The sequence below is a fragment of the Microcaecilia unicolor genome, chromosome 3 (genome assembly GCF_901765095.1).
Source record: "Microcaecilia unicolor chromosome 3, aMicUni1.1, whole genome shotgun sequence".
NCBI lineage: Eukaryota > Metazoa > Chordata > Amphibia > Gymnophiona > Siphonopidae > Microcaecilia > Microcaecilia unicolor.
The window spans coordinates 81,439,073-81,464,374 of NC_044033.1; the positions used below are offsets into that span (position 1 = coordinate 81,439,073).

Here is a 25,302-nt window from a genome sequence, read left to right on the forward strand (position 1 = left end):
AAGCACGCAATTATCTCTGATCATGGGGTAGAAGTGCAGGAGAATTGTGCCTGAGCATGTGCTCAGCACATTCCTCTCACACTTGTTTGACAGGTCTGGGCTGTCAAAAGCCCAAACCTGTCAAACACAGGGGCTGGAGGTCCATGGGACCACCAGGCCCCAACTACCCCTGCCCCGAGCAACGGGAGCTGGGGGTCCGGCGGACCTCTGGTCCCCCCAACGATCCCCAGCCCCCAGGTTCAGGGAGGGCTGGAGATCTGGTGGGTCTCCAGCCCCCCCCTAACTCCCCTCAACAAACAGTCCCTGGTGGCCTAGTGGGCGACCAACCAACCAATCCCCCCCCCCCAGTGACAGGGGGGCTGGAGGTCCGCTGGACCGCCAGTCCCCTCTGACGATTCCTTCCCCCCAGGTTCAGGGACGACTGGAGATCCGGTGGGTCTCCAGCCCCCCAAACCCCTCAGCAAAGGGTCCCTGGTGGTCCAATGATCAATCCTCCTCCCTCCCTACCTACCCCCCTACCTTGTGGGTTAGAGGAGGGAGGTAGCCTGCCTCCCTCCTCTTCCTTCAACACCACAAAATGATGGCGCCCAGCCCTGCCCAGTGTATCCTGGGATGCACTGGGCAGGGCTACACACCATATAAGGGATAAACTCTTATATGGGGGGGGGGGGGGGTTGGTTGGTTGCCCACTAGGCCACCAGGGACTGTTTGTTGACAGGGACTGTTTGTTGAGGGGAATTAGGGGGGATGGAGATCCCTGAACCTGGGGGGGGGATCGGAGGTCCGCCGGACCTCCAACTCCCTGTCGCTGGGGGTGGGGGGGTCCAAGTTTGTTTGTTGGGGGGAATGGGGGCCTGTCAGCATGCAAATGCATGCTGGACAGGGCTCACCATTCCTCCCCAATGATCTGTTAACCCTAATGCTGCTCGGAGCTGACGTAGGGTTTGCCGCAGCCAGCAACCCAATCTTTGATGCGCTGGTTGCTAATCATTGGGGATGAATATGTTTAGCCCTGTTTTGCATGCATTTGCATGCTAGTTGCTTTCATAGCCCTCGAGCGCGTTGTTTCACGCGCTCGAGGGCTCTGATCATGGGGCGATAGCAAATGCCGGCGCTAACAGCTTCTAGTGCTGGTGTTTGCTTCTGATCATCCCTCTGTGAATAAGTGAGTCATTGGGAATACATTTAATACATAAATAAATAATACATCAGAAGGAAAAGTCGGAAATATAAAGCATCCCACATTTTTCAGTTTCATACAGATAGGTATAAACTATTGTTCCATAAGGAATTTGTTGAAAGCAGTGTACAAAGAATGCATACATATAACTATGTATAAACATAAAACCTGATAAAACAAGATAAACCAGATACAACAAATAAGATACAAACGAACATATAAAATAAGCCACAGAATACATAAAGAACTGGATTCTGGAAATGGCACCAAATTTGTCTGCTGTTTATAGAATAGCGCTTGGCGTGAGGATTTTTACAAACTGAAACATGGTGTAAATCTTCACGCTGAAATTAGGCATAGATCTTTATTCTATAAACTAGGAATGCCCCTGATCTGCTCATGCCCCTCCCATGGCCACACCCCCTTTTTGGATCCACCCAAAAGATTTACATGTGCATCGCTATAGAATCCCGACTAGGAAAATATGCAGGTGAATTTTAATTGTTGCCAATTAGCATCACTAATTGATTATTAGCATAAAATTATTACCAATTAACTGTTAATTTGTCACTGAAGTTGCAGCGCAATTATAGGATATGCTTGATGCACGCCAAATCTCAGTACCCAATTTAGGCTGCCATTTTGGTTCCAGGGGAAAGCTCATAACAGAACTTTCACTTCCCAGATTTCCTGGCATTAGAAGGGGGGATACTGTTCCATTACTGGCCACTTTCATGCAGAGCGCAAGGCTGGAAATAATTATTCTGCTCACCTACTCAATCTTTAATTATTATATCTTAGCAAGTTTTCTGAACCTAGCTTTTTAATTTGTCAGTGCTGTCATTACTCATTAGTTACTATACTTGCTTAAGGGGGAGAGACAGAAAGGGAAGGAGGGAGGGAGCTATAGCTGTGAATCATGACTTGCTCAGTTGAGCTCTTAGGCAGTTCATATTTGAAAAATATATTATACCTCAGATTTTATAAACAGCGACTAAAGTTGTGCATGCAAATTCATTCATGTGTAGCCGATTTGAGCATGCAACTTAATTGTTTAACAAGCTAATCAGTGCTGATAATTGGCTAATAAGCAATTATTGGCACTAATTAGACTTTACACGCACAACTTTCTAAGCGTATTCTGTAATGCGGTCTGCGTAAATTCTAATGTGCACATCATAAAAGGAGGCGTGGGGCATGGGCATTCCTGAATATTACGCGCACTGTTACAGAGTATGCCCAATCCGTGCCTTAATAAGATGTGGGCATTTATACCAGAATTTAGTTGCTCAACGGCTGCTACACATATTCTATAAACCATACCTAACTTTAGGTGAGGTTCATAGAATAGTGCTAAGTGCGGCTTTTCTAGCACCGATTTTTTTCGTGCCATATATTGAATCTGGCCCTATGGGGGTAAATCTATAAGGAGCTGCCAGGTTTTAGTGGCAGGAAGGCGCACAATGGCAATATTTTAGTCATTTATGCATAGAAAATTATTTATTTATTTATTTTTCCACATTTATATCCCGCTTTAACTAAAGCAGGTTACAATCAAACATATACAGTCAAGAATTAAAGTATATAAAACCACAACAATCACCATCTGATTCTTCATATTTGTCTGAAATTGAAGAGAGTATATTTATTCTCTTGTTGATTGGATGATGGCCACTTCCTTGTGTAAATAACCGTTGATAGAACATTGACTAATGGAAAAATTTGAGCCATGATTTGAAGATACATGCTTTGTCAGTGGACGTGCACATGGGGGGGGGGGGGGGGGGATTTGTGCAGCCTGTGGCCAGAGGTATATGCATAGTTCATACAATTCTCTTATTTATAAGAATAGCCGTACTGGGTCAGACTAATGGTCCATCTAGCCCAGTATCCTGCTTCCAGCAGTGGCAAAGCCAGGTCACAAGTATGTTGCAGAAACCCCAATTAATAGCACCATTCCATGCTTCCAATCCCATGGCAAGCAGTGGCTTCCCCCATGCCCATCTCAATAACAGACTATGGACTTTTCCTCCAGGAACTTGTCCAAACCTGATTTAAACCCAGATATGCTAACCGCTGTTACCACATCCTCTGGCAACGAGTTCCAGAGCTTAACTTATTCTTTGAGTGAAAAAAATATTTCCTCCTATTTGTTTTAAAAGTATTTCCATGTAACTTCCTCGAATGTTCCCTGGTCTTTGTACTATTTAAAAGAGCAAACAATTTACTTTTACTCATTCTACACCACTATGAATTTTGAAGACCTCTACGTGCTGTGAAAATGATGAGGCTACTGTGATGATGAAGCTCCCACCTCAGGATCCCAGGTCCCTCTTTCACTCAGGGTGAGCTGGTTCTCAGTATGCAGATTTTATGCAAATTAATCTACTACCCTTTTTTGCTCAGGGTGACCTGCTTCTCAAAAGGCAAACATAGTCAGGTCTCACCCATCAGGCTATTTTCATACACATCTTTATTCCAGCCTCTGGGGCACACTTCTTTTAGCTTAAAACACTTTCACAAGCTTAAACAGTTCTTCCAGCTTAACCATCCCATTTCTTCCTACTCAGTGCAATCTTCCCTTTTAAACATTTCTTCTTGCACAGTTCAATATCCATAGATTTCTTCCCCCTGAGCCCTCTCACACAGGCACTTGGGCTCAGTACTAACTCAGTCCCTGGACACACAGTCCCTCCTTGTAGCACACCGCTCTAGACCCACAGTCTCTTCATCTTGGACATAGTCCCTCTTCACTGTTCTAGACACACAGTCTTTTCCTCTGAGACACACAGTACCTCTTCACTGTTCTAGACACACAGTCTTTTCCTCTGGGACACACAGTACCTCTTCACTGTTCTAGACACACAGTCTTTTACTCAGTCCCTGGACACACAGTCCCTCCTTGAACACAGTTCTTATTCTTGATACTCCAGGGCCTTCTTACCCCAGCCAGCTTCCTTCTTGGGAACACACAGTTCTACCACCAGTCCAAAGGGCACAGCCAGTACTTCTCATGGGGATCCCTCTGCTTCAGTTACCAGCCCTCTTCCTCAGCTGCCAGCTCTCCTCTCTCCCTCACCACTAAGGTGGAGTATAAGTGGATAATAGCCAAACAGGACCCAGCCCATAACCTGCTGCACCTGTTTCTATCCCCAGGACTCTCCTCGGTCCTAGCGACCTCCTGCTATACCTCCCCTTACTGGCTCCCTTCAGCAACTCACCCAGCCCTTCTCCCTGGACATTTTAGGGGCACAGCGCCCTCTAGGGGCCTAACCAGGGTAGGATAGCCTCTTCCTTATCACAGTGCTAACATCTAGGCATGGCTGGTGTACATAATTGCATCTTAATGTATGGTCGTTTATTTGGTCATTTGTACTAGTACTCTATAAAAAAGTAAGACCTACTTTTCTTTAGAAAAGAGGTAGCGCCTATAGTAGATGCCCTGTTACAGAGTTACCCTCTATCTCCCGGATTTTATATATCGTGCCCAAATTTCCACACACAACTTTGTGCGCACATCAGAGAAGCGCACGCAAATAAACTGACTAATGAGCTCGGAAACATCAATAATTGGGTGCTAACAACCAATTATTAATGTTAATTGGCAGTCTTAAACATCTGCATGTACGTCTCTCTGCACGCTATTCTATAAATCATGGCGCCTAATTTTAATCATGTGTATCTGAAAAGGGGGTGTGGCTAAGGGTGTGTTGCGGGCGTTCCAAAACGTTGTGTATGGATTTATAGAATTCATCCAAAGCACACCTAAGGGCTCTGTTTACTAAGCCACACTGTAGGCGCACTAACTTTTGTTAGCGCGAGCTAACACTAGAGACACCTATAGGGTGGAGGAGCACTTGGCTATGCTGCGTCTTCATAAGAATGCTGATATGGCAACTCCAAAAACAACATATTGTATGCTGATTTGACAGATACCCCTGTTGAAACACAGCCTGTGTTGGGTTGTTTTATCAGCATTTCTTTTGAAGAATAAACTTTGATCATCCTGGAAATTTTGATTTGCTTTTTCCACTTCATTGGTTTTGTTTTGCGAGACTGTATGGAACTCATCGGTGCTCTTTGGTGTCTTAAAGCATGGGTGGGGCTGCTACTTACACCACAACTTCCGGAATACTGTAATTTATGCACCCACTGTTATGCCAGGTCTATGGCTGGTGTAACTACATCAATAGCATCTTTTGATATTTCATTATTGATTTTAGGTACACTGTTTGTTTTAGAAACTTCCTTGAGGGTGTTTGGGATAATTCTGGATAGTCATATGAAGAATCAGATCAAGCAACTTACTAGAAAAGTTATCATGGTCTGTCCTGGGCTGTGGCGAGCGACCTGGGAACAGCCGCTGGTTGTGAGCCCTTGTGCTGATCCTAGAGCAGAGGTACCAGGCCCGAAGGCATGGGATCAGTTCTAGAATAACCAGTCAGAAAGCCCAGTGTTTTACCTGTGGTAGCCACCGTTCCCCAGAGGTTGAGCCCCTGAGTGCAGGAGGCCGGCAGGACTTCCAGAGTATCTGGGCAGCAGTGGTGTAGCTACAGGTGGGCCTGGATGGGCTGGAGCCCACCCATCTTGGACTCAGGCCCCTCCCAAATTGTGACAGTTACTGTGGCTGACTGAGATCCCTAAACATTGCCAACTGAAGATTTCCTCCTCCTTGGGCAGACAGCACTTTTCCAAAGAGCAGCCGGCAGGCAGCACTTGCCTCGAACTGATGCTGACATTGGCCCAGCTGGTGGGGTTTGGAGACCCCTACAATCTCAGGTATTTAATATTTTGGGTTGGCATGTGGGTGGATGGGTGGGAAGGGGTGGAGAGTGGAGCCAGGGAGGGGGGGGGGAGATAAATTCCATGCCCATCCACCTTTGGCTCAGGCCCACCCAAAATTAGCCATCTGGCTATGCCCCTGCTAGGCAGGAAGGACTACCAGGAAGGGTACCAGTCTAACCAGTCTAGACAGCAAGGGAGCGAGGCAGACAACCACAGCAGGCAGGGTCAAGTCTAAGCAGAGATCCAGGCAGTCAGCAAACAGGAAGCAAGGTCAGGTCCAAGCAGAGGTCTAGGCAGGTAGCAATCAGGAAGCAAGGTCTGGGCCAAGCAGAGGTCTGGCTAGGCAGTAAAGCAACAATAGAAAATGCACCAGTGCAACCAACAAAGTAGTAGCTGAGGCAAAGACACACTGGAGGATTCCTTCCTTAACAGCTGAAGGCGTCTGATGTCAAGGAGGACTGTGCCACAACCTGCAGGCGTGCTGGGATGACGCGCAGCAGTCTGAGGATGTGCCAAAATGACGTGCCACAAACAGGCAAAACTATGCGCGTAGCGTCCAGCGTATCAGAGTCAGGAATGCCGTGGTTGCACGCGCCGGACAACCCGTGTCAGATTCCAGGTATGTGACAAAAGTCTTTGTCAAGCTGAGACAGCTGCAACACAGCAAACATCTATTAGATCACAAACACTTTCAAATAGTAGTACAAGGGTTGGTGCTGTCTGAGCTTGACTATTGTAACTCACTCTATTCGGGCTGCTCTAAGTCATCTTTGAGGCGCCTGCAAATCTTGCAGAATACTGCCGCAAAATTGATCTTTGGTAAGCAGAAATCAGACCATGTTACACGGTTATTGAGGAGCCTCCACTAGCTTCCAATGGAGGCTTGTTGTCAGTATGTTGTTGTCAGCTTGTTGTATGTACACTGGTGCATAAGACACTTTATGGTCATGCCCCAGAATATAGAATTAGACTGCTTGTTACCAAAACAGTAGATCACTCGCTTAGGTGAAGCATAAATCCATTCATGCAGTAGGCTTTGCTTATAGATCAGCTCAGTGCTGGAATTATGCTGGAATTCTCTCCCTCTTGAATTGAGATTGACCCCAGGTTACTTGAAATTTCAAAAGCTGTTAAAAAACACACTTATTTTACACATACTTGAGTTGATATTGGATGTTTTTTAATTATAGCACTGGTCACCTGTTTAGGAAGATGTTATTTTTTTTTGTTATTAGCTGAATTAGTCTATGAGATTTAAAATGTTGCTATCTCCTAGGGTTGGCCTAGTCTTTTTTTCATATATTGTAATCTGCAGTGATTCAGAATATGGTTTGTAGCAGAATACAAGTTTTATTGTAATTGTAATTGTTAATGTAAGGCACGCCGATGCTTGGTCATGTTAGTATTTTATAATGGAATCTAGGCACCCATCGCCCGGCATCAAGGTGCCTAAAAGGAAGCACCTACTTGTAGAATTGCCCCTAAGCACTGCTTACGGTCTGTCTGTCAGTAATCAACAGGGTGCACATGCACACCCCCATAGCAGAGGTGTAGCCAGAGTCGGTATTTTGGATGGGCCCAGAAGTAAATTGGATGGGCCCTTCCACATGCACGTGCCCCCTCCCAACCACACACCACAAATATCTTCCTGGAGATATTTTTTAAGAACATAAGAGGTTTTTATTTCACCTACTCCCACCTCTTCTCCCTCTCCTCTGCAGCGTCCTGGCATCTTCGCTCCTGTCTCTGAACTCTGTCCCTCTCCGATGTTGGTACAGGTATCCTCGGTGCAAGCAGCGATTCATTCTCACTGCTTGTGCTGGCCCCACAGGCTTCCATCTGCCATATCCCGCCCTCGCTGATGTCATTGCCTGTTTTCTGTCTGGTGGAACGCGGCAGATGGAAGCCTGTGGGGCCGGTGCAAGCAGCAAGAATAAATTGCTGCAGGTGCCATGGACACCTGTACTGACACCGGGGAGGGAAGGGTTCAGAGACTGGAGTGCAGATGCCGGGATGCTGCGGAGGAGAGAGGGAAAGAGAGCAGTGTGGCGCTGCAGCTGGGTGGGCCTGAACCAAGATTGGGTGGGCCTGTGCCCACCCAGGCCCACCCGAAGCTATGAAACTGCCCCATAGAAGCCAACTTTTTAGAATGCCTGGGTCTGCTAAACCCATTACAAATTACCCCTCTTTGGATAAATACTTGCTCAATACTGGGGGTACGCATGCACCCACAAGCGCTGGCAACTATGCATGCCCCCATCAAGAAGCGTCCCTTCTTGGCTCCTGAGCTATCCTAGGTACAAGCACCCACTGACTCTGGCAGATGTGTGGGCTGAAAGGAGGCTCCATATGGCTGAGGACAACCTTAGCACACAGCTTCCAGAATGTGGCCGCATGGGCTGGAGGGAGAGCCGCTGTGGTATATTTACAGAGAACGCTTTTCAATAAGACTTAATCTAGTTTTTGTAAACAAATACAGAGCTATTTACATGAATAATCTATAATTCATATGCAAATGGCTCTCTGCTGCTGTTCCACTGAGAATAATATTCAGTAATTACCCAGCTTATTTACGAAATACATTTGCAGAGAGCAGCACTTTGTGCCCGAGCACAAATTATATCCAAAGAGACCCCCATGTCGGGAATTTTGATGGAAAGGGGAGAAAGGAAGGGATGGTACACCTGCTTTTCTGCTATAAAGTATCTGGGGATCTACAGAGCCCCAAATGAAGCCAAGGACCTCTCAGATGTCATCATTCAGAGAAGCCACATGCTAACTGAAGGCATCCGTTCTATGGTTATTACATTGCCTTTTAAGCTACAGTTAACTATTAAAAAAAACCTCTTAACTAAAAGTTCAGCAGTCAAGGGAAGACTATATTTTGACCCTTATTTACCGCCAAACTCAAAACCCTTGCAGACCTTAGAGTTCTTAATTATCCAGTCTCATGCACAGATATTTTATATTCATATGATCATATTTCACTTATGATAGCAAGGCAGGGAAAATAAATTTTGAGGAATAATTTTCTCTAACATAAGTTTCACTATGGGATGGCTTCTTCTCTTCTTGCTGACTGTGCTGATGCGTCTTCCTTCTGCGTGGTTCAGTGAGATGCTTGAATAATGTGGTGCTCTATAAAGGATAGAGCACACATAGTTCAAATTTACTGTGCTCCTGTTGTGCATTTCAAAGCAATATTTGGATAGAGCACACATAGTTCAAATATTGCTTTGAACTGCACAAGAGGAGTACAGTAAATTGTTCCTCCTTCATCTGGCTGCACTAATGAAACCTCCACTCCAGAACACCCATTGCCATGGCCGCCCCAGAACTGTACGTCTCCTGCTACTGCTCCTCCTGCTCTGCTTGCCCTTCTGTCTGCTCTTTTTCAATCACTTCGGTGTCTTTTACTAAGGCGCGCTCATGTTTTTAGCGTAATTATGGGTGCGTTAAATGTTATAGACACCCATGGGAATGCATTGGCGTCTCTAACGTTTAGCGCACCTACAATATTTAGTGTGCACCAAAAACATGAGTGCGCCTTAGCAAAAGATCCCCTTAGGGTCTTCAAATTTCCCAGTGAATAGCAAGAGGCAGCTCAGTGCTTGGGAAGAGAAACTCTGTGATTAAGCGAGTACTTGGGAAGGGGCTCAGGGACTAGATGAGTCCTTCAGGAGGAGGGTTTAGGGATTGTTTGGGTGCTGGGGGTGGGCAGGGTCTGGGTGAGTGCTTGGGGCAGGGATGGACTGACAATGATCAGGGCTCCTGGTAATAAGGGTCATGGCCCCCCCCCCCCCCCAACCTCCCATCTGACAGATTACTGGTTCTGCACCTAATGTAATATTTTTAAAGCTCACTCCCTGTGGTGATCAGAGTCCTTCTCTAATTACAAATAATATTGTTGTTGAAGGGCAGCTGTATCTCGCAAGACCAAACTTTCGTAGGTTTGGATGAAGGAATTAACATTACTCGGTGATTGCCATCTACTGTGCCTCTTAATTATGGAGATATCTGTTGGACATGCTGAATTATTTGCAAATTAGTCAATGATTTTCATTTTTCTAATAAATTTAAATAAATCTATTCTAGTTTTGAAGGCATTGTATTGTGCAGTGGGAACAAAACATAAACCTTTGTTACGAACAGAGACTTTTTCATTACTTAACAGTCTCTTAGAGATATTGTATACTGCCCTTGAACAAAAACACAAAACACCTTTTCATAATCTTTAACAAAAATGAGAAGTTAGCAGTACAGTCCCTTCAACAAGATATGTCTATAGTAATCAAGGAAGCTGACAAAGGAAGACCCATTGTCATCATGAACAGGGGAAGATTATGAAACAGAAATTAAAAGATAGCTGGAAGACAATCCAGCTTATAATCGAAAGAGAAAAACGCCTATATTTTGACCCAAATCGGGAGATGGGCGTTTTTCTCACAAAGGTGCCCAAATCGGTATAATCGAAAGCCGATTTTGGGTGTTTCCAACTGCACTCCGTCGCGGAAACGAATAAAGTTGATGGGGGCGTGTTGGAGGCGGGACTGGGGCGTGGTTATCAGCCGAGGAGAGATGGGCGTCTTTAGCTGATAATAAAAAAAAAAAAGGCGTTTTTACCGCGATTTTGGGTCACTTTTTTTGGACCCTTTTTTTTCACGAACAAGTCCCAAAAAAGTGCCCCAATTGCCCAGATGACCACTGGAGGGAATCGGGGATGACGTCCCCAGACTCCCCCAGTGGTCACTAACCCCCTCCCACCAAAAAAAACCCCACTTTAAAAACTTTTTTCCCAGCCTGTATGCCAGCCTCAAATGCCGTACCCACCTCCATGACAGCAGAATGTGTTCAATCCTCTCACAGCCTTTCCCTGGGTCAGATGTGGCTCTCGGGTGCACTACAGGGTCACATCACCATTGCATTGTGGTGGGTGTAGGGTATTGGGCTCCGTGATTTCATTAGCTTGTGTTACAGTCTCACGATGTTGTAGTTGGTAGGCTCTTCTCCCATGGCGCTTTCCCCCCTGCCTACTGGGTCAGAGTGTGCCCTGTTGTGTTTCCTGTTGTAGTCCATGCGGTAGTGGCCATTTTTGTAAGCCAGTTTTAGTTCCCTTTCCTGTGTTAGCCACGTTAGACAACTTAGTTCTTACCTTGAATGTGGCTGAAAGAGGGCATTGTACAGCATTCTGCCAGCTCTGACCTACTGCTAATCTCAGTACCAGGGAGACTCGTTGCCAGTGGGGCACAACCTCTGCAGTTAACTGTGAGTAAGCGTGCTTATTCCAATAAAGGATGTTTTCGGAGAGATTAGTCTTCAGGTGTCAACTGGTGTGCCAATGTTATACAGCAGCAACAAGTCCTAGAGGCCTGCGTGTATGCAGGTCCCTGGAGCACTTTTAGTGGGTACTGCAGTGCACTTCAGCCAGGTGGACCCAGGCCCATCCCCCCTACCTGTAACAATTGTGCTGGTAAATGGGAGGCCTCCAAAACCCACTGTACCCACATGTAGGTGCCCCTTCACCCCTAAGAGCTATGGTAGTGTTGTACATTTGTGGGTAGAGGGTTTTGGGGGAGGGGGTTGGGAGCTCAGCACCCGTGGTAAGGGAGCTATGTATGTGGGAGCTTTTTCTGAAGTCCACCGCACTAACCTAGGGTGCCCAGTTGGTGTCCTGGCATATCAGGGGGGCGAGTGTACTACGAATCGTGGCCCCTCCCATGACCAAATGGCTCGGATTAGGACGTTTTTGAGCTGGGCGTTTTTAGCTTCCATTATCGCTAAAAAAAACAAGCGCCCAGCTCAAAAACGTCCATTTTTTTGAAAATACGGTTTGGCCCGCCCCTTCACGGGCCCGTTCTCGGAGATAAACGCCCATGGAGATAGGCGTTTGCGTTCGATTATGCCCCTCCATGTTTTCTATCAGAAATTCAGTTCAGACTCTACCCTTCAGTTACAAAAGAGGCTTACATCTCTTTTAGACATAGGCAAAGATGAAGGCTTTTTAACCGCCAAAGAATTTACATTTCTAGAAGTTGAGAATCCTAAAATGTGCATTCTTCCAATTTACCTGCTTCCAAAAATACACAAATCATTATCTGCACCTCCAGGTAGACCTATTATTTCATCAATTGGTTCTGTTTTAGAACCATTGCCAATTTATTTGATCATTTAAGACCCTTGCTCCCTCAGATACCCTCTTATTTGAGAGATTATAGGATAATATTAACATCCTGAGGGACCTCAAAGACTTAGGGAACATTTTTGTTTTGGTTTATTTTCATATTGAATCACTTTACACTAATATTCCTCAACCTGATGCAATAACAATCATTAAGAAAGCATTATAAAATCACAATCTCTATCCACGTATTGTTGTTGAGTTCATTGTAGAAGTAGCTGCCATTGCTTTAATACAGATTATTTTTCCTGTTTCAATGGTACATTCTATAAACAAATTAAGGGTATGGCCATAGGCGCAACTATGTGCAGCAAAATTTGAAGGCTTCATTTGAAAGAACACAGATACAAGGGAGACATTGCATTGTGGATGAGATACATAGATGATATATTTATGTTTTGGCATAGTAGTGAAGAAAGCCTTCTAGACTTTCATGATTGGCTTAACATTAGAGACCTCAATCTTAGGGTTAAGATACGGTATCACAAGCAGGACCTTCCCTTCTTAGATATTTTAATTAGATATCTTCAAAGGAGATTTCACACTTGCATTTACCGGATGTTAATACATTTTTGCGTTTTACCAGTTGCCATAACGGGGCCCCTAAAGAAAATGTACCATACAGTCAGTTTCTGTGAGTTAAAAGAATTTGTTCTGACAAAATGGATTTCAAGAATCAGATATAATGAGCAACAGAATTCTGGAAAGAGATTATATCACAAAATGTGATTTATTCAGGCTATTGTATGGCAGCCAGAAAGAATCACGAAGAGCTGCTTAAACCCAAAGAGAAAGAAAAAAAGGAATGAAAATTGGTTTGCAGTATATTCTTTCATCATCTATCAAAAGATATACATGGCACTCTACTTAATTGCACATCGGGTAAACGCACACTCCACCTACCTGCAATGGAATGTTACAGTACTAAATGTTTATCATTCATTGTAATGTCAACTTACTCTGGTTTGGCATACCAGCCATAAGCACATGCTCCTTTTAAGTGCAATGCTTCAATTGTACTTTGTGATAACATCACTCCATTTAGGTGCATTCTCCGAAGGAAATGGCGGGGAACCTGCACCCTCCTTCATTCACTCCCAGCTCCATGATGTACTTTATTAAAATAACAAAGGACTCAACATGGGCTGTGCTTTGGCCTAATGGCCTACATCAGGAGTCCAAAAAATATCTAAAAGAAGGTCAAGAAAAACACAATTTGAAATATAAATACAAAATAGATTTTAAAAAAGTAACAATTATAGTCATGAGAAGACCCAATCATTTAAGAAGGACAGTCAACATATCGCAGTAAATATATATGAAAAATTGTCATATAGACACATATAAATAACCTAACAGAAAAAATAAACACTGGAAAAAACACACATTAGCCTTGAATAAAAAAGAAATAATAAATATCCATTCAAATATGCATAAATCTACGAGTGCATATGACACATCTGTACATAATTACTAAGGGGGTCTTTTAATAAGCCACAGCAGTGTTTTTAAACTGCAGTAGAAATCAGCTTTTGGCAAACTCCGAGATGCCCATTGTATGGGCGTCTTGGCGTTTAACCACCAGTTGATTTCTACCGCGAGCTACAAATGTTACAGCGGCTTAGTAAAAGAATGCTAAAATAAACCATTTAAGGATACAAAATAGAATCCATTCTACTTACACATAAATGTATAGAAGAAGCAAATAAAAATGACATAACAAAATTTCCAAAGGGCTTACACTAAAAGACATCTCCCAAAGTTAGGAGAGAGGACTTGAATGATCTTTTTCCAGTAAATACAAGTGTGAAATCTCCTTTGGAGATATCTAATTAAAATATTTAAGAAGAGAAGATGCTGCTTGTGATACTATGGAATGTATGTGAAATGATTATAAAAAAATAACAAATATCCAAAAGGTTTGCAATGTGCGATATATCTAAAGATTGGAAGAGGGAATATTAATAATCAATTACATGTAAAATATATTTAAAAAATTACATAGTCATGGATTGATTGTCTATTAACATAGGTGTTAATATATAGACTAACGCCTATGTTTACTAAGCAGTGCTATGGGCACGTTAGCATTTTTAACGCACGTAATTGGTTTACGCGCATTAAACGCTAACACGCCCCTAGAAATGTATAGGCACGTTAGTGTTTAAAATGCCTTAAATTTACAGATGCGTTAAAAATGCTAATGCACCTTAGTAAACATACCCCTAAATGTCAATAGTGGTATTGCATAAATCTTATGATGCAGTACATACCTATGAAGGTCAATATAAAGTGTAATATCTTTGTATTCAATCAGAAAAACTGATTTCTCCTTTGTTCTCCTTTGAAAGGCATGCGTTGAGGAATTGTCTGTGGAGGAGGCTGTAGATTGGAGGCATAGGTCATTTGAGTTATTCTTGGAAAAAAATTGCCCTTTGCAGTTGGGTGAGTTTAAGCGGAGGATCCATCACACTTGGTATTCAATGAAATTGAGGGAACAGAAATGGGAGTTGAGGAAAAAGGAGAGGAACTGGAGGAGGAACCACAATGCTTACATGCAAGGGGAGTATAATGTGGCCCCTGAGGCATATAAGACATCACTGTTGACTACAAAGTGTAGGTGCTTTGAGAGAAGATTGCTGGGGCAGTTTCTCAAATGCAGGAATTGCTGCTGTGGTAGAGTCTTTGTTGTTCCCCAGGCAAGTGATATTTCTTTAACAATCTAGTCAGCAGTTTACATGTTATTTTCAAGAGGAGGTGAAAAAAGGTAGCTAAGCTGTGTTCAACACATGCAGTTTGGGGAATGGTAAATGACATTAAACTGTGATCAGCTTTTTCACGGTTATGTTGATTTGTGTACATATATGTTGCCCCTGATACATAGGATGTTTGATGAAGGCACTGTGCCTCAGATGTTTTGGGAACTTGCCAGGTACTTGTGACTCGTTGAATGCTGGTTTGGTTGAAACTTTTTGCCCAGTTTCTAATTTGGGGATTCTTGCTAAAGTGATTGAAAAAATAGTGTCTCAATTGATAGATTTTGTGACCACCATTGTTTGTTGGACCCTTGCCAATTTGGATTTCAGTCCAAACACAATATTGAAACCTTTTTACTTTCTATGTTGGATGAGATTCGTTCTGGTTTTGATAAGGGGGAAAAGGATTTTATTGGTTTTGCTGGTCATTGTGACTGCCTTTGATACCGTTAATCACAAGTTATTGCTCGAGCAGCTTTGGTCATTTGGTGTTTCTGGGAAAGTTTTGTCCTGGTTTAGGTCATTTTTGGTTAGGAGTGTTTTTCAGATGGTTCAAGCAGTTGTTGAAGTCTGCCAGGGTGGCAGTGACATCTGGTGTACTAACAAGTTTGTGTTTATCTTTGATGTTGTTTAATTTATTTTTGCTCCTGGTATGTAAATTGTTAGCCAGTTTGAGGGTTGGGTATCATTCGTATGCGGATGATTTGCAGGTTTTTTTTTTCTGTGCCCTCTTTGGTTGAGGAAGGGTTTTAATTTGTGGAGTCTCATTTTAAGACCATTCAGACATGGATGATTGCTAATGGTCTCTCTTTGAATATGGTGAAGACCCAGATTTTCTGGCTGACTCGTTCGGGTGAGCAGTGTCCTTTCACTGGTTTTTATTTGAATGATGTTTCTCTCCCTGTGCTCGCTTTGGTCCAGAATTTGGGGCATATTTTAGATGTTACATTGTCTTTTAGGCAGCAGGTGGCAGCTGTGATATATATTATGCATGTTAAAATGTATTTGGTAGCAAGGCTTAAAAGTTTTCTCTGTAGAAAACTTTCATACTGTTCTACAGAGTTATGTGCTGCCTCACCTTGATTATTGCAGTGTTCTTTTGTGTGGCCTGCCTCAAGGGACCCTAAGAGCCTTGTGAGCGGCTCAGAATTCTGCTGTCTGTATGCTTGTTGGGGTTGGTAGAATGGATCACTTTATGCCGTACTAGATGTCACTGCACTGGTTGCTTATTGTGTGACGTATTAATGTTGGTGTTTAAGGTGCTTCATGATGATGCTCCACTGGTTCTTGGTTGACGTTTGTGGGTCTATTGTCTCATGCTGAGTCTTAGGTCTCAGAGTCAATGTTTACTGGGCGTTCCCTTGTGTAACCTGATTCATTTGGAGGAGGTTCATTCTTGGGCCTTTTTTGTGATAGGACCTAGTTTGTGGAATGCTTTTTCTTCAGAATTGCATCACATTTCTTCTCTGTCTTTGTTTAGGAAGCAATTAAAGACATATTTGTTTTGTAAAACATTTTCATGAGGTGGATTAGGGAACGGGTGGCTGTGGTTGGGTTATCTGTTGAGTTTCTATGTGTGTATTTTAAGATATGTTTGTTATTGACAGGGCTTTTTTTGAGGGGGTACTTGGGGGTACTGAGTACCGGCACCTTTTCCATTGTCTGCTAAAATTGACCCATGGAACCCAAGTTTTAATGAAAGAGTTCAGGCTCTACACACCTATTCTGTCTTGTCATAGATTCTATGACTGGTTGTAGGGGGCCTGGCTATTATGGGGTGGGTCCCTCAGTGATTACCCCACTCCTGAAGGGTGGCCTAGTATTTGAGTACCGGCACCTTTTTCGCTAGAAAAACAACACTGGTTATTGATTTTATGAATGTTTGTTGTACTCCGCTTGGATAGTTTTGATAAGCAGGCTATACATTTGTTAAATAAATAATTAAATAAATAAGATTGGAGATGTTCCAGTGTAACCTGCGAAAAGGTGGGGTGAGAATTGATTTGGACGGCAACAATTGGGATCAATATCCCCAGCAGAGAGCAGGAGAAGGAGCAAGAGACTACAGAGAAGTGTAAGGGAGGCATGACGACAGTGATGAAGATGAGATGTGCTCAGACAGACACCTGGGTGGGGACGGTGATCTGTTCTTCTCCTGGAATCTCCATGAACATTGTGAGTTTAAAATAATGTTTAGGCACAGTAATATAAAGAGATGGTAAGAATAGGATGGCAGTGCATGATATTGATAATTTGCGTTTTGATTTTAGATATCGTTCTCCTGAGTACGCCTCTCCGGCGAAACATGCAGCATGTTGGGAACGACAGAGCACTGAGCATTAGTTGCACGGTTTAGCACTAGCACATCAACAAAAAAAGGAAAAAAGAAAGGATACGAGATATGAATGCCATCTGAACAACAGCCACTTTAAAACTATGGGCAGCGCCTACTATCCAATGGCACACGCCAATAATATAGAAGCTAAGTGTTATGTTTCTGCTAGCAGGCTGGGGAGGGGTGGGAAGGTCTCTGCTAGAGTAGCTGGGAGGGATTTACCTGCCATTGGTCAGCTCGAGGTGTAGCTGATGTTTGCAGTGCTGACATCAGTATCCAGGGTCTATTCAGTGTTGCCAGGTGGGCGGTTTTACCGCCCAATTGGGCGGTTTTCCGCGACCCGCCGCAGGAAATTTTTGCCTGCGGCGGGTCGCGGTTTTTTGGGCTTCTTTTTTTTCTTTTCGGCGGTTTTCAGGCGGTTTTTTCGGCCACAGGGGGCGGGGTTAGTGACGTTTTGGGCGGGGCTAGTGATGTTCTGGGCGGGGCCGATGACGGGGAGGCGGGGCCGATGACGGCAGGGGCGGGGTTGATGACGCGGGGGTGATGACGCGGGGTGGGGGGTGTCAGGGGCGGGGTTTGAGTTTGGGCGGGTTTTGGGCTGTTTTTAGGCTGGATTGGGTGGGAAAAAATTTTCCACCTGGCAACCCTGGGTCTATTTGTTACCTGCTAGCCCAGGGTACAGTGCTTTGGTGTTTGAGCTATGTGCTTGCCTTTAGCCTGTTAGATATCTGTGTTTGAGAGCTTGTGCTGTGGCGGAGGGGTATTCTATGTTGCCCTTTCTCTCTCTGTTCTGTGTTACCTTGCTGTGTGTCTGTGCTGGGTTTAGTTTCTCTTCGTTTCCCTTCTCTGGTTGTTTTCCCCTGGAGGGAGCAGCTGAGTGTAGTTTTGGGTTTCTGAGCAGCATTTGTCTTCCTGGGTATTTTCTCTTTCTCTTCCTTCCCTGCTGTGGCCCCTCCCCTTTTCCTGTAGCTGGTGTGTGCTGTAGCCAGTAGCTTGCCTCTGGCTTGTATTTCTTGGTTTAATTCTGGGTACTGTCTGCCCAGATCTGATTCTCAGTGGGGTTCAGCTTCTCCTAGTGCTGCTACTGGTTTGGGAGTCCCTAAGCCCTGCCGGCTGACTGCAGGTAAGGGCTCAACTCTTACTGAATGTTAGCTACCGTAAGTGCAGGTGAAGACGGTTAGCTGCCCCAGTTTCTCTTTGCCTGCTGTTCCGTGGGGAGTGCCGGTTGCTGCCGGCTGGTTCCTGTGTCCTCTACCTGTGAGAAAGCCTGTTCCTCTCCTCGAAGCTGGTGTCCTTGGTGAGTACACTGAAGGCGGGCTCTTGCTACTGTGGTTCAGTCTACCCTGGGTTCCCCTTGACTTCCTTACTGTTGGGGGAGGGGGGGGGGGTCTGGGCTCAAGGGCTCACGAGCGGGGTTGGAGTACAGCAGACAGATAACACTAAGTATCATTGTTTTTCCCAGCATACGGTATTTGATATAACAGAGCAATATTGACTGGATGTTATTAGCTTCCAATTGATAGGTAGGGAGGGATGTGCAATGATGGTGGAGTCCAATGACATGATATAAGCTGTTTTATGGCTGAGTTTCATGTATGGCATTCTGAGCACAATTATATAGCACTGTACACTGTTGCATCACATAACATTTACTAGATAATTAAATTTCTGAGGTTTCTAGCTATTTGGGTATAGTTAAAAATTTAATGCCAAGAAGTGTAGAGTGATGCACTTGGGGTGCGGAAACCCAAAAGAGAGATACCGGATAGGAGGGGAGAGATTAGTAAGCTCGACTCAGGAGAGAGACCTTGGGGTGTTGGTGTTGGAGGATCTGAAGGTGAAGAAACAATGCGACAAGGCGACGGCCATGGTCAGAAAGATGCTAGGCTGCATAGAGAGGCATAACCAGCAGAAGAAAGGAGGTGTTGATGCCCCTCTACAAGTCATTGGTGAGGCCCCACTTGGAGTATTGAGGCTGCATCATGCTAAAGATGTAAAACGACTGGAAGCGGTGCAAAGAAAAGCTATGAAAATGGTAAGAGATTTGCGTTGCAAACCGTATGAGAGACTTGCTGACCTGAACATGTATACCCTGGAGGAAATGAGAAGTAGGGGTGATATGATACAGACGTTCAAATATTTGAAAGGTATTAATCCGCAAACAAATCTTTTCCGTAGATGGGAAGGCTGTAGAACTAGAGGACATGAAATGCGATTGAAGGGGGGCAGACTCAAGAAAAATGTCAGGAAGTATTTTTTCACGGAGAGAGTGGTGAATACTTGGAATGCCCTCCTGCGGGAGGTGGTGGAGATGAAAACGGTAATGGAATTCAAACATGCGTGGGATAAACACAAAGGAATCTTGTTTAGAAGGAATGGTTCCGTGGAATCTTAGCAGAGATTCGGTGGCGACGCCGGTAATTGGAAACAAAATGGGAGCTGGGCAGACTTCTACGGTCTACGCCCTGATTGTTACTGAATAGATAGGGATGGGCTAGAGTGTAAATTTTAAGGGGCTTCGATGTTTGCTTCAGAACTTAATACAAGAACAGTACTGGGCAGACTTCTATGGTCTGTGCTTTAAGAAAGGCAAGGACAAATCAAACTCGGGTATACATATAAAGTATCACATACCATGTAAAATGAGTTTATCTTGTTGGGCAGACTGCCATCATTTACTATGCTTACTATATCATTTACTATGTAATTTGCATTTACCTGTTCCACTTCACTCAAGCTCAAGGGTATATGATACTCTAAGCCAGCATTTATCAACCCATGAGCTGCGGCTCTCCCCAGGGGTGCCACGGGCAGGGACAGACTGACTTCCGGAAACTGAGCATTGCCTGAGGACTCAGAGCAGAGAATTTTAGAATTCTGCAAAGTTTGTTCATCTCTCTCTCTCTCTCTCTGTATATATATATATATATCTCTATATAAAACGCACCTCCAACGTTCTAATGAAGCCTCTGTTAGCCAACATTCTAAAGTGAAGGGGGTGAGATCGCATTGTGTCTGCCCCGCCCACGCGTCAAACGTGATGACGTCGAGGGCGGAGCAATGACACTCAACCAATCGCAACGCTCGGCAGCGAAGCGTCAGGGAAGGAGGCGGCGCTCTCGACGTCTAGCCTTCCCTTCGCTGTGTTCCGCCTTCTTCTGACGTCAAGGATGACGTCAAAAGAAGGCGGAACACAGCGAAGGGAAACCTAGACGTCGGGAGCGCCGCCTCCTTCCCTGACGCTTCGCTGCCGGAACCGGCACGGAGGTAAATTTAAAAACAAGAAAAAAAAAAACAAAACAACCATGTTGGGGGGAGAGAAGAGGGTGGCCACTAAAGAACAACAATGGGAGCGGGAGGGCAGGGGAGAAATGACAGCATGGATGCGAAGGGGGGGGGGGGGGGGGGAGAAGAGGGCGGCCCAGGCTGGGACATGGGAGAGAGAGGAGCATGGATGCAAGGGGGGTCATGAAAGGGAGACAGGGGACTTGCTGCAAAAGGATGAATGGAGGCGGCAGGGGACAGAGGAGCATGGATGGGCATGGATTGGGATGGCAGGGCTCAGGAAGAGAGGGCAATTGCTGGAAAGTGATGAATGGAGGGGGCAGGGGACAGAGGAGCATGGATGGGCATGGATTGGGAGGGCAGGACTCAGGGAGAGAGGGAAATTGCTGGATAGGGATGAATAGAGGGGACAGATGGGCATGGATGGAAATGGATTGCATGGCAGGCCTCAGGGAGAGAGGGCAATTGCTGGATAGGGAAAAATGGAGGGGCCAGGTGACAGATGAGCATGGATGGGCATGGATTCGAAGGGCAGGACTCAGGGAGACGGGAATTGCTGGATAAGAATGAATGGAGGGGACAGATGGCTATGGATGGATATGGATTGCAGGGCAGGCCTCAGGCAGAGAGGGGAAATGCTGGATACGGAAAAATGGAGGGGCCAGGTGACAGATGAGCATGGATGGGCATGTATTGGAAGGGCAGGACTCAGGGAGAGGGGAATTGCTGGATAGGGATGAATGGAGGGCACAGATGGCCATGGATGCATATGGATTGCAGGGCAGGCCTCAGGCAGAGAGGGGAATTGCTGGATAGGGATGAATGGAGGGGCCAGGTGACAGAGGAGCATGGATTGGAAGGGCAGGACTCAGGGAGAGGGGAATTGCTGGATAGGGATGAATGGAGGAGACAGAGGGCCATGGATGGATATGGATTGCAGGACAGGCCTCAGGCAGAGAGGGGAAATGCTGGATATGGAAAAATGGAGGGGCCAGGTGACAGATGAGCATGGATGGGCATGGATTGGAAGGGCAGGACTCAGGGAGAGGGGAATTGCTAGATAGGGATGAATGGAGGGCACAGATGGGCATGGATGGATATGAATTGCAGAGCAGGCCTCAGGCAGAGAGGGGAAATGCTGGATAGGGAAAAATGGAGGGGCCAGGTGACAGATGAGCATGGATGAGCATGGATTGGAAGGGCAGGACTCAGGGAGAGGGGAATTGCTGGATAGGGATGAATGGAGGGGACAGATGGGCATGGATGGATATGGATTGCAGGGCAGGCCTCAGGCAGAGAGGGAAAATGCTGGATAGGGATGAATGGAGGGGGCAGGGGACAGAGGAGCATGGATGGGCACACACACACACTCTCTATCACACTGTGTCTCACATACACACTTGCACACACTCTCATTCTCACACACACACTCTCTCACAAACACACTCTCTCTCTCACACACTCACACTTTCACTCTGACTCTCAAACAGTCACTCTCACAAACATACACACTCCGAGGAAAACCTTGCTAGCGCCCGTTTCATTTGTGTCAGAAACGGGCCTTTTTTACTAGTATATACATAAAAAGAGAGAGAGAGATCTATGTAGATCATGTTAGCAGGGATTTTAAAAGGAATTCGGGGCCCCCTTGTGGTGACAAATGCATCTTTTTAGAGGTCTGAAAAAGTTCAGTCAAAATGCCTTTCATGTTCTGGTTGCCAACCAAGGGGAAGATGGTCAAAGCAGACTGGGCTTGCAATGTTTTATTTAGACCAGTTTAAGTCAGTTTAGCGTGTATGTTATTGTGTGTCTAATACACAAAGGGTCTTGGCTCTGCTTTTACTGTTCACAGAAGCAGTGAACGAAAACACTATTTAAATCTATGAAAACCAGCTCATATGTATTAAAACGAGCATTCCCATGTGATGCACAGACGTTCAAAATTTTCCAGCAGGTTTGAGTTGTCGTTGCATGAGGGTGACCTCTCAGTGCAGCAGTCTGCTAGAATTATTTAATAGTATCTGCATGCACATGTATGGGAAATATGCCATCTGTCGGAAAGCAGTGTGCTTGCATTTTTTAATACAATAGTATCTGCACATGTGTGAAGTGTGTCCTGTCCGTGTACTGTCTGTGCGGAAATGTACTACGTGTATGTATTCCATATGTAGCAGTGTTGTGGAACAATAAACAATGAATCAGTCTTCATGAACGCATATGACATCAGTCAACGCGTGCATATGACATCTGTCTATGGTGCATGCAAAAAAGTTTGCTTTATGGCAGGAGACTACTGCAAAGGCTGTCAGGATTGTTTTCTCTCGCTATAAAACTTTGCCACAATAGAGGCACGTTCTTTATAAGTCTATGATGCAGTTGCTACCATTCTGCTTTTTTTCTTGAGCATGCTCAGAACATTGACGCTTACCATGAGACCGTTCTGTGCATGTGCTAGACTCTGTCTACCAGGCTACATGTAGACTTTCTGCGGATTTCATTTGCATGGGATTTCCTTTGAGGATTGATCAGTGTTCCACATAAGTATTGCCATACTGGGAAAGACCAAAGGTCCATCGAGCCCAGCATCCTGTTTCCAACAGTGGCAAATCCAGGTCACAAATACCCGGCAAGATCCCAAAAATGTACAAAACATTTTATACTGCTTATCCCAGAAATAGTGGATTTTCCCCAAGTCCATTTAATAACGGTCTATGGTGGCTATTTATGTATGCAGATGTGAACTTAGACTTTTGAGCATTTCCCCCAAAGTAAGAGACAATAAGACCTCAGTGGTGGCACGGGGCACATGCTCCATGGATAATTGAAGTTCCATGGACACAGAGAGTTGATAACAACCTTGCACTGTTACTACAGGCCACCTCACTGGATGGCAGCAAGATAAAATTATACATAGATAGAAGGTTCTTTTCTCTGAGAGAACAGGGAAGCGACTTGATTTGTTCCAGATGACACACTCAGGACCTGATGCTCTAAAGTCACTGTTAAAATACCATGGGTGTCTATATGTTATTCTACTTTCAAAAACCTCCTCAAATCCTGGCTGTTTAGTCGCACCTTTTCACCACAGTCATTCCCCCCCTCCATCTTTGCATTCTTAATTTTTTTTCTTTTTTTCTACTCGGCTCGGCTGAGCTTTTATTGTAAATTGCCTAGCTGCCATCTGGCGATTGGTGGTAATCAAATAAAGTAAAATAAAATAATTACATGCAAAACACACACATATAATACATGGCACATTGAAAACACGTGTGCAAATACTATTATAAAATGCAAGCAGACTGCTTCACCGAGACGTCGCCCTCATGCAATGACAGCTCCAGACTTGCCAGAACATTTTGAACATTAAAGGTAGATGATCTTTTCTGTGCTTTGCACGGAAACTTCTGTGCATCGCACAGAGTGCTCATTTTAATACTAATGAGCTCGTAGTACATTTGCATAAAATTATTGGTAGCTGCCACTGTGAATGCAGAACCCCTTTGTGTATTAAATGCTGAATAATGTGTGCGCTAGATTGTCTACAACCAGCTAACTCAAACGTTGCAAGCAAGGTAAGCTTTGAGCATCAGGGCCTTCGTGGAAGAGGCAAAAGGTGAGCCGGGGTTTGCAGTTCACTTCTCTCTTTAGCCTGTAATCATTTGCGCAGTGTTAGTTAAGTGCTATTATCTAGTATACAGTGGAGGAGTGGCCTAGTGGTTAGGGTGGTGGACTTTGGTCCTGGGAAACTGAGGAACTGAGTTTGATTCCCACTTCAGGCACAGGTAGATCCTTGTGACTCTGGGCAAGTCACTTAACCCACCATTGCCCCATGTAAGCTGCATTGAGCCTGCCATGAGTGGGAAAGTGCGGGGTACAAATGTAACAAAAAAAAATTAAAATTATCCAGATTATAACATGCCTATCTGAAAGGGCTAACTTGGAACTGCTTCCTATCCTGTGTACCAGTGTTGAATTTAGGCATATTCCTTGGTGGGGGCAGCTGGTCCTCACCAAAAAGGCGTAATAATAAATGAATAATGATGGATTCATAGTTTCCTAACCCACTTATTCTGTTCTATGAGCTGATGCTCTCCCACTGTCCTGATCTGCCTTTGAGTTTGTAATGTCAGCTGAATACAAGTCAATGCCACTCCACACTAAGCAACCACTAAAGAATCCCAAAATAATGCCCATGCCCTACTACAGGTTGCCAGCACGTCTTCTAGCACATAAAAATCAACTTAGGTTTCTCCAGCTTGTCTGCTTGGATGTCCATCCGCCACCTGAAACTGAACATGGCCAAGACCGAGCTTATCGTCTTTCCACCAAAACCCACTTCTCCTCTTCCTCCTCTCTCAATCTCAGTTGATAACACCCTCATCCTCCCCGTCTCATCTGCCCACAACCTCGGAGTCATCTTCGACTCTTCCCTCTCCTTCTCTGCATATATCCAACAAACAGCCAAGACCTGTCGCTTCTTCCTCTTTAATATCAGCAAGATTCGCCCTTTCCTCTCTGAGCACACCACCCGAACTCTCATCCACGCTCTCATCACCTCTCGCCTTGACTATTGCAACCTACTCCTCACTGGCCTCCCTCTTAACCATCTATCCCCCCTTCAATCAGTTCAGAACTCTGCTGCACACCTTATATTCCGCTTGAACCGATATACTCATATCACCCCTCTCCTCAAGTCACTTCACTGGCTTCCGATCAGATACCGCATACAGTTCAAGCTTCTCCTTCTTACCTACAAATGCACTCAGTCTGCAGCACCTCATTA

General features: G+C 44.8%; 1 long non-coding RNA gene across 1 annotated transcript in view; it reads right to left on the minus strand.

Moving 5' to 3' along the window:
* Positions 1-25,302, minus strand: part of LOC115465565 — a 46,730-nt gene that overhangs the window by 16,617 nt on the left and 4,811 nt on the right. The window contains exon 2 of the long non-coding RNA XR_003941433.1: positions 13,103-13,332. This is a non-coding gene — a long non-coding RNA (uncharacterized LOC115465565). The remainder of the gene's footprint in view (positions 1-13,102; positions 13,333-25,302) is intronic.